This window comes from Scyliorhinus canicula, chromosome 10 (assembly GCF_902713615.1).
Source record: "Scyliorhinus canicula chromosome 10, sScyCan1.1, whole genome shotgun sequence".
Lineage (NCBI taxonomy): Eukaryota > Metazoa > Chordata > Chondrichthyes > Carcharhiniformes > Scyliorhinidae > Scyliorhinus > Scyliorhinus canicula.
Window position 1 is genome coordinate 178,761,120 of NC_052155.1, and position 10,181 is coordinate 178,771,300.

General features: G+C 48.4%; 1 long non-coding RNA gene across 2 annotated transcripts; it reads right to left on the reverse strand.

Annotated features, from left to right (window-relative positions):
* Positions 1-836: 836 nt before the first annotated feature.
* LOC119972107 lies at positions 837-9,307 on the reverse strand. 2 transcript variants are annotated; one of them, XR_005462003.1, is made up of 3 exons: positions 9,113-9,307; positions 8,719-8,963; positions 837-1,773 (listed from the first exon to the last, which is right to left on the reverse strand). It is a non-coding gene; the product is annotated as an uncharacterized LOC119972107 (long non-coding RNA). The 2 variants fall into 2 exon arrangements; XR_005462002.1 differs by having other exon boundaries at positions 8,690-8,963.
* Positions 9,308-10,181: the final 874 nt, after the last annotated feature.

A 10,181-nucleotide genomic window follows, 5' to 3' on the forward strand; every position in this document is an offset into this window, starting at 1 on the left:
GAATCGAAGTGCTGGAAATGATCTTTTTGCTTCCGTTTAGTGATCGACTTAATTAAAGGTTAACGGCAGACCCTAACCCACCGCAGGTGGCAATCTGACGGGATTGAGTGGATTCCATCCAATAATATTCTCCACCGATTTTTTTCATTTATTCGTTCAGGGGATGTGGGTGTCCCTGGCCAGGGCAGCTCATCCCTTGACTCAGTGGCTTCCGCTGCCATTTCAGAAGGCATTTCTTTAAGAGTTAGCCGCATTGATCTGGTTTCCTCTGCTAAAGGAAATTAGTAAACCAGGTGGGTTTTTATGACAATTGTTTCATGATAACCATCAGATGTCTAGCTCCAGATTTTTATTGAATTCAAATTTCGACATCTGTCATGGAGTGATTCAAGCCTCGGTTCCCCAGTGCACGATACCAACGCCTCCCCTGATTCTGATGGAGAGGGCAACTGGGCAACCTGCAAATCCAGCATTTTTCCAGGTCCCAACAGTTTCCCAGCAGATAGATTTGTTTATAACTGCCCTCTACGGTTTCAACGTCCCTTAACCCTTCAGCATTCCATAAATGCACGCAGAAAGCTACAGAGGAAGTCAGCTACTCTATGAATAAACAGGATGCCTCAATGGAAACACAGTGATGTGTAATTTTACAGTAAACCTGCTGGGAAATAAAACACCGAGGAGGCCATATGCACAGCAGAGAAACAGAATGTTTAAACAATAGCAGTAAGAAACGCAGATATGAACGACAAAAAATGTATTCAATTTCACCAGCCTGCCTGAATGGTGACAAGCCTCTCTTCCCTCCCTCCCTTTCCCATTCTGCACATCCGAGCTCACAGGACTAGTTTCACAAGTCAGTCTAATGCATTCACTCTGCCAGTTGGAGAACTACAAAGGCAAAAAAATGCGGCGTCTGTCAGACAGAAGGTGTACTGATGTGTTTTAATAGCTCTTTCTTAGCACTCAGTGCAATGTGATAATAGTTCTGGAGCTGTGCCTGTTGTCCTTGTAACTGCTGCTGTAGATTTCTGATGGGAGCGCAGCAGCAGCGATCTCCGATGCGTTTTGATCTGGGTCTGAAATTGCTCTTTCGAGCCCATTTTTTTCATTCCTTGCCGCGGCTGCGAGGGAGCTCTCAGCTTCCTGACAGCGAGACAGTCCATCAACACCCTCCGCCGAATCCACCTGCACCTCTCTCACAGCCACCTTGGCAGAATCACGCCACATCAATCTGTCATCACACGGCCATCTTTGCAGCACAAAGTCAAGCTTCCTGCCGCTCTTTGCTAAACCGTGTGTGTGTGTGTGCACGACAGCTCTTGAATCCATCTAAAGGCGTCAGGCTTTCCAGATTTTCCCCAATCGCACAGCTGCTACCACAGCTTCCAACATCCTCGGTAGATGTGGAAGGTAGGCTCCCACGCATTTTCCCAGGAAATAAATTTGCTCCAACAGCGATAGGTTCTGGAGAAGCATTTTTCGCAGTTGCACAAAAAAAATTGATCGTCGCTGCTGCCATGAATTAAAATCAATTTGCCTCGTTCCCTCTTCCTCAAATCAGTTGGTTCTTCATTAGCAATGGAAGCATTTTTGACAACGTTAAATGTATCTATCAGATTTTCTGGTGTTCTGTCCTATTTTAACGTTCTGAGACTTTGTTCCGATTCCTTGGTGGTGTTGGCCAGGCCAAGGGAGGCCAGACAATCCAGGTTCATGCGGTCTGTAATAAAGACAGAAAATTCTGGATGTGCTCAGCAGGTCTGGCAGCATCTGTGGAGAGAGAAACAGAGTTAATGTTTCGAGTCTGTGTGACTCTTCGGAGCTGAAGAGAGGTGGAAATGTGATGAATTATACAGTTGGGAGGGGGGCGGGGGAGAATGTGTGAGAGAATAGCAGGTGATGGATGTTTGGGGGCTAAGAAGAGATTGACATGCACACAAGACAACGGGAGCGATGTGTCTAATCAGGAGATGAGGTGTTATTCCTCCAGTTTGCATGATTGACCGTGGTAGGACCCCATGGTTGACACGACACTCGGCCAGGTATGACCCATTTCCTGCACTTCTGCCGGCACCCCTTCCTTTCCCTCCCAGGATGCAGTCCCCTTTTGTCCTCCCTTTTCACCCCGCCAGTCTCCACATTCAAAGGATCATCCTTTGCAATTTCCCCCAATTCCACCATAATGCCACCACGGAACACATCTACCCCTCACCCCCTCCACCCCCCCTCAGCATTCGGCAGGGACCACACCCTCCGTGGCACCCTGGTCCACTCCTCCTTCACCCCCCAACTCTTCAGCCCCTTCCCACCGCACCTTCCCTTGCAATTGCACGGGGGGGGGGGGGGGGGGGGGGGCAGGATTCTCCAGGCTGCCAGCCACGTGTTTCTTGGCCGCACGCCGTTCGCTGGCGGTTGGGTTCTAGCGGCTCACTGCTTGCCAATGATATTTCCAATTCTAACCACCCAATGTCACTGGGAAACCAAGAGTAGGGGTGCGCTGCTGGTGGGAATAGTGAATCGCAATGACTGCAGAATTCCGGCCTCGGTAACCACCTTGCAGAACACCTTCGCTCAGTCCGTAAGCATGACCTCAACCTTCCGGTCGCTTGCCATTTCAACTCGGCATCTTGCTCTCATGCCCTCATGTCCGTCCTTGGCCTGCTGTAATGCCCAGCACAAACTTGAGGAGCAGCAACTCATCTTCCGATTTACAGCCTTCTGGACTTAACGTTGAGTTCAACAAACTAATCCGTGAACTTTCTCCTCCACCGTGATCTTCTTATTTGCTTGTCCTGTCGCAAACCTATTTTCCCGCCGCCAATCACCCGCACCACCCCCCCCCCCCCCCTCCCCCAACAACCCAACCCTCACAGGACCATCTGTCACTTGTTCTTCAGTTTTGCTTTCACTGAGCAATGACCTTTGATCTCCTATTAGCGCACACTGCTATCTTACCTTTATGCCACTAGCTGCACTTTCTCTAGTCCTTAATGCTACATCAACACTCCCTTTGTCTTGTGTCCATGTCAATCTGTCCTCAGCTCCCATCTATCCCTGATGTGCTACTCTGCTACACCTTCACCACCAAACCCTCCCCCACCAATTCTCTAATCTATCGTATATGGGCAGCACGATGGCACAGTGGTTAGCACTGCTGCCTTACAGCTCCAGTGACCCAAGTTTGATTCTGGCTTTAGATGACTATCTGTGTGGAGTTTGCATGTTCTCCCCATGTCTGCGTAGGTTTCCTCTGGGTGCTCCGGTCCAAAGATGTGCAGTTTAGGTGGATTGGCCATGAACAATGCGCGGGGTTATGGGTATAGGGTGGGGGAGTGGGCTTAGATAGAGTGCTCTTTTGGAGGGTCAGTACAGATTAATTGGGCCGAATGGCTTCCTTCTATACTGTAGGAATTCTGTGGATATCCACTCTCTTCAGTTAGAAAGAATAATCATACGGACTCGAAAGTTTAATTCTGTTTCTCGCTCCACAGATGATGCCAGACTTGATGAGTTTATCCAGAATTTTCTGTTTTTATTTCACATTTCCAGCATCTACAGTATTTTGCTTTTATTCAATCGATCTCAGTTATTTTGACTTAACTCTTCCGACATTGCTATCTTCCTTGAAACTGAGGACCACACAGATAATTTGTTGCTTCACTTGTCTGTCAAAGAATCCCTGTGGGGGTGGGGGGGTCTCCTTATTTAAGAGGTCTCTATGAGGGGTGTCTCCTTATTTAAGGGGTTTCTGTGGGTGTCATTTTATTTAGGGCGTCTCCCATGAGAGGCCAGTGGGGGAGAGGAGGGAGGGTCGGTTCACCCCATACTGGGGGGAAAGGGGGTCTGGGGGTGACCAAATCCTGGATCGGGGGAGGGGGTGGGCGTGGCTGAATTGCACTGTGCAGGTGTTTGGGGGGGGGGGTGAATAGCGTTGTGTGGTGGCCCAGCTGTGGGACCCCGCTATCGGGCCGCCTGCTCAAAATGGCTGCCTGATAGCGGGATTCCTTCGGGAATACTTTTTGGTCCTCATAGCAAGGCAAAGGATTGAGAATTGCTTCCTGGGAGCGCAAATCAGGTACAACTCAGCTCCGGCGGGAGAAAATAGTGTCCCAAACGGAGAAGCCTGACCTTCAACTTCAGACCAAGCACTCAGTCCTGCTGTTACTTTCACAGTCTGTCTTCGATTGTAAACAATATCATTGCCTAACCCTTCATTAACAAATACATTTAAATGATAATTTCACACCTTTCATGTCATTTTCCATTAATCTCGGAAGATGTTCCGAAAGTTGTTTTTACACTTTGGCCTCATAGCTCAATTAGCTCAAACACAAATGAAGCTTCATCCGGTGATTTTCGTTTTGCTTCATAAATTATTAAGGCTCTGAATTGAAAATCACCGGACCATGAGCATTGCTTATCAAGTAAATTTTTAGCAACTTCTGATAGCACAGTGGTTAGCACTGTTGCTTCACAGCGCCAGGTTCCCAGGTTCGATTCCCGGCTTGGGTCACTGTCTGTGCAGAGTCTGTACATTCTTCCCGTGTCTGCGCGTGTTTCCTCCGAGTGCTCCGGTTTCCTCTCACAAGTCCCAAAAGATGTGCTGTTAGGTCATTTGGACATTCTGAATTCTCTCTCTGTGTACCCGAAAAGGTGCTGGAATGTGGCAACTAGGGGTTTTTCACAGTTACTTCATTGCAGTGTTAATGTAAGCCGACTTGTGAGATTAAAGATTCTTTTTTTAAAAATCAAAAAGACAGTCATAGTTCAAGGAAAGGGGCAAAAGGTCAAAAGTTCTCTTCTAGTTCTAGACACACCTAAACTAAACATTGATATACAATGGGAAACTCAAATTGCTGAAAATACAGCAAATAGAACATAGAACAGTACAGCACAGAACAGGCCCTTCGGCCCTCGATGTTGTGCCAAGCAATGATCACCCTACTCAAACCCACGCATTTACCCTATACCCGTAACCCAACAACCCCCCCTCCCCCCTTAACCTTACTTTTTAGGACACTACGGGCAATTTAGCATGGCCAATCCACCTAACCCGCACATCTTTGGACTGTGGGAGGAAACAGGAGCACCCGGAGGAAACCCACGCAGACACGGGTAGGACGTGCAAACTCCGCACAGACAGTGACCCTGATCGTTAAAGTAATCCAGGTTAAAAACATTCATGAGTCGACTTTAGCCTTTCATGACCAGTGTGGCCCTGACGTTTCCCTGCCCCCTGAGATCTCAACTCGCCAGTCAGGCAGGCAAGGACCTACTTTATGTTCAAGGGTGGAATTGAATACCCTCCTCCGTGGTGAGTTTGGTGGCAGGGTTGCGGGGGGGGGGGGGGGGCATTTAACTATGCTGGAGAGCTCCAGGTTGGAACACCCACAGCAGCCTCCTCTCCTGCTCCCCCGCCGCCCCCCCCCCCCCCCCCCCCCCACCACCAATTTAGTCCGGTCACTGGTGCTGCAATACGTGTTCAGCTGAAAGAAAATCGCGTGGGCCCAACTCTACAGCAGAGCCTTGAGATAGGGAGGCCAATAGGGATCCCTTATGGGTCAAGAAGAATAGGTATGCTCCGCCAGGCCCCAATAGGATTCCTGGGGCCTGCCTGATCCCAAATGACCTGCCCCTCCCAGCACCAGCATCATTTATGGAGAGCCTCTACTCCAGAATTGACTGCATGCCGGGCAAGTTCTTTTTGGGTCCCTGGTGTCTTCAGGCTCATGTGCCAATTTCTGTTCCCTCTGACCCTGACCTGTACTGGCCCTGACCAAAACCTTGTAGCATGTGAACAAGGTCGAAAGTTAAAACAGTCGAGGAGACAGCGTAAATTCTCCATGTGTGTTTTCTTCTTGCTTGATCTGCACTCCACCAGTAGCACAATGGTTAGCCCTGTTGCTTCACAGCCCAAGGGTGCCGGGTTCAATTCCCACTTGGGTCACTGAATGTGCGGAGTCTGCACATTCTCCCTGTGTGTGCGTGGTTTCGTCCGGGGGCTCCGATTTCTATCCACAAGTCGCGAAAGACGTGCTGTTAGGTAATTTGGACATTCTGAGCTCTCCCTCTGTGTACCCGAACAGGCGCCGGAATCTGGCAACTGGGGGATTTTCACAGTAACCTCACTGCAGTGTTGATGTACGCCTACTTGCAACAATAAAGGTTATTATTATTATTTCCTTTCCCGAATGTGCGCTGAGTTAAAACACGCCCTTTAGGTCCAGGTCTTCTTTGACCTGCTCCTCAATGTAACCCTTGACAGTCTGGGCTTCCCTCTATAGTATGCCCTGTGGTGCGGACAGTGTAATTCCTCAATGGTTCTGGATGGATGTCTGGAGTTTCCACGTTCTCCCCGTGTCTGGGTGGGTTTCCTCTGGGTGCTCCGGTTTCCTCCCACAACCCAACATGCGTAAGTATTGTGTGCATACACAACTGTGTGCGACTGTCTGGATATGCCATTAGAAATTTTCCTCTCTATCATTTCTACATGGTTGCATGTGTGTGAAAAGGTCAGGATTCTTTTCAAACAAATCCTTGAACAACTTCCAGGAAGCAATGAAGATTCACTCCCATGTTTAATTTCCAAACTTCTGGTACTGATGCGGCAGACTAAATGACTAAACTAGTAATGAAGAGTCATGCCTTCAACTCCCAAGACCATAAACTCGAGAACCTCCCTCCCGAAACTTCTTCACCTCTCTTTCCTCCTTTTACCCTCATTAAAATTTATCTTTTTGGCTAACTTTTCTAATATCTCCTCATGTGACTTGGGGTCAAATGTTGCTCTTCTCAAGGGCCTTGGAGTGTTTTATTATGTCAGAGGTGCTTTATAATACAAAATCTTGCTCTTGTTGTCACCTCACCCTCTTGCCCCACAGTAATCCTGTCTGTGTCGCATTTCAGGCAAATGTATCTTTATATTAAACAATGAAACCTCCGGATTCTTCTCTCAAGAAGACAAGAATGGGACAAAATAAAATTCAGGCAATTCAGGTGCGGCACGGTGGCACAGTGGTTAGCATTGCTGCCTCATAGCGTCAAGGACACGGGTTCAATTCTGGCCTTGGGTGACCGTCTGTGTGGAGTTTCCACATTCTCCCCGTGTCTGCGTGGGTTTCCTCCAGGTGCTCTGGTTTCCTCCCATAATCCAAAGATGTGCAGATGAGGTGGATTGGCCGTGGTAAATTGCCCCTTAGAACATAGAACATAGAACAGTACAGCACAGAACAGGCCCTTCGGCCCTCAATGTTGTGCCAAGCCATGATCACCCTACTCAAACCCACGTATCCACCCTATACCCGTAACCCAACAACCCCCCCCTTAACCTTACTTTTTTTTTTATTAGGACACTACAGGCAATTTAGCATGGCCAATCCACCTAACCCGCACATCTTTGGACTGTGGGAGCAAACCGGAGCACCCGGAGGAAACCCACGCACACAGGGGGAGGACGTGCAGACTCCACACAGACAGTGACCCAGCCGGGACTCGAACCTGGGACCCTGGAGCTGTGAAGCATTTATGCTAACCACCATGCTACCCTGCTGCCTTAGTGTCCTAAGATGTCTAGGTTAGGTTAAGGGGTTATTGGGATAAGGCGGGGGAGTGGGCTTGGGTGGGTTGCTCTTTGAGAGGGTTGGTGCAAACCCGATGGGCCGAATGGCCGCCTTCTGTACTGTCGGGGTTCTATGTCCAACAGTCATCATTTTATGCAGAGGGAGAATATTTTGAGTAAACACAAATTTAAATGTAACATTTCCAGGTAATGCAGCAAATTAACCCAAGAAGCATTGTTTGTGAATAGTGACCACACAACGTACTTTTAGCAGAAGAATCGATGTTGCTTGCTCGGGGCACAAACATGGCTAAAAGGTTCAATCCTCTCCAAATAAGCACCTTCAGCCAAGTTCTGAAGAAATAAATACAGCCCTTCTCCTGAAATTAATCTGATCCCCAAATCACCAGACCCAAACCTTGGCAGATTTGAATCTCAACCCTGTATTTAAGTGTAATCCCCCATCTTCATTCATGCAGTTATGTTTATCTACCGTACAGCAATCTGCTATTAGAGTCTCTGCTGTCAGGAGCAAAGCAGCAGGAAATGGCCAATGCTTTTCAAATGCAGGATAATGCAATTCCCTGTATCTAATGTGACCCCCACTGTCTCCTCTCAATAAATTACACATGGGATAATAGATAGCTGCCAGTGACTTGCCAGGCTGTAATTCAATCAATGGGTTCTGATCATATCATAAACCACCAGAGCAAAACGCAAACAGGTTAAAAACATCAGCAGGTCCTCCTATGATTGAATTGCAGTCTCACACTCACTGCCACCCATTTGCTGTTGTATATAATGCATATTTCTGTTGTGCAATGTGCACTTGGAGCCTGAGTACGCGGTAAAGAAGGCAATTAATACGGTTGCGATATATATTCATAGGGAGTAAGGGCGGAGAGTTTTTAGCATCAGCTGTACTCGGATTTCTGCTGTTCATCTTGTGGATAGTTTACTCGAGGATCGTTAGCAATGATCAGTGCAGTCATCTCTGAAAACATCCTCCATCCACCTCAGCTGAACAGTATAATATGCACAGACCGGCTTTGCTGAATCCACAGATGAACTGACAATGGTGATTTTCATTAGAAATATCAGTGACAAAACATAACATGACACACACACCTGAGCTGTGCATATACACGTCTATACACCTGTGATGGCAGGACGTGAGTCAGCAGTTTCTAGAGACAGCATAAAAAGCAAACAGATTGCTGCCCTCGTGGTATTGCGCAGTCCGCAGGGTAATGAATCATTTCAACTGCAGAGAGCAAGTCGAAGAGAGCTGGCGCGTCGGTTTCCATGATTTTATTTGCGGCGATTGCCACATGATGATCATTTAGCTTTATCTTTAACAGAAACAGAAAACGCTGGACAATCTCAGCACGTCTGACAGCGTCTGTGGAGAGAGAAGGGAGTTAACGTTTCGAGCCTGGATGACACTGGAGAGGACTGGAAATAGGGTCAGATTTATACTGTTGTGGGGGAGGGTGTTGGGGGGGGGGGGGGGGGGGGGGGGGAGCAAGGAGCAATGGGGCTGGAGTTTACCTTTATCTTTAAGTTTGGCTTCATGAGTTTTTGTTCCTTCTTGGGATGTCGACAACATTGGCTGGGCCAACACTTGTCACCCATCCCTAATTGCCCTCAAACTGAGTGGCCTCGCTCGGCCATTCCGGAGGGCAGTTAAGCGTCGACTGCATTGCTGTAGGCCTGGAGTCACGGCCGATATCCCGCCCTGAAAGACATTAGTGAACCAGACGGGATTTTACGACAATCGATGATAGCTTCATGGTCAACTTTACTGAGGGCAGCTTTTATATTCCAGATTGCCGTGGGCAGCACGGTAGCATGGTGGTTAGCATAAATGCTTCACAGCTCCAGGGTCCCAGGTTCGATTCCCGGCTTGGGTCACTGTCTGTGCGGAGTCTGCACGTCCTCCCCGTGTGTGCGTGGGTTTCCTCCGGGTGCTCCGGTTTCCTCCCACAGTCCAAAGATGTGCGGGTTAGGTGGATTGGCCATGCTAAATTGCCCGTAGTGTCCTAATAAAGTAAGGTTAAGGGGGGGGTTGTTGGGTTACGGGTATAGGGTGGTTACGTGGGTTTGAGTAGGGTGATCATGGCTCGGCACAACATCGAGGGCCGAAGGGCCTGTTCTGTGCTGTACTGTTCTATATTTAGTGGGCGGGATCCTCCAGCCTCCAGCCATGCGTTTCCCGGTGGTGGGATTCTCTACTCCCAATGAAGAATTCCCATTGAAGCCACCCACGCGGAGTGCATTGTTGGCGGGACCAGGGAATTCCGCCGCCGGAGAACGGCCAGAGAATTATGGCCACTAATTGAATTTAAATTTGAGGTGGGATTTGAACCCGTGTCCCCAGAGCATTACCCACTGTGCCACCATCGACCTCATATCAATTGAACGAGACATTGAATAAGAACATAATAACACAAAATTACACAAAAGGATGGCAGCACTATAATATCCTAACCAGACCACACTCTCCCTGGGAACACCTCGATTAAATCTTTGGACACCACAACACTGCAAGGAACAGTTGCCTGTTGGTGGAATGTGGCCAACGTGCCAAGTTACATGAAAGACTTGTATTTTCCAAACA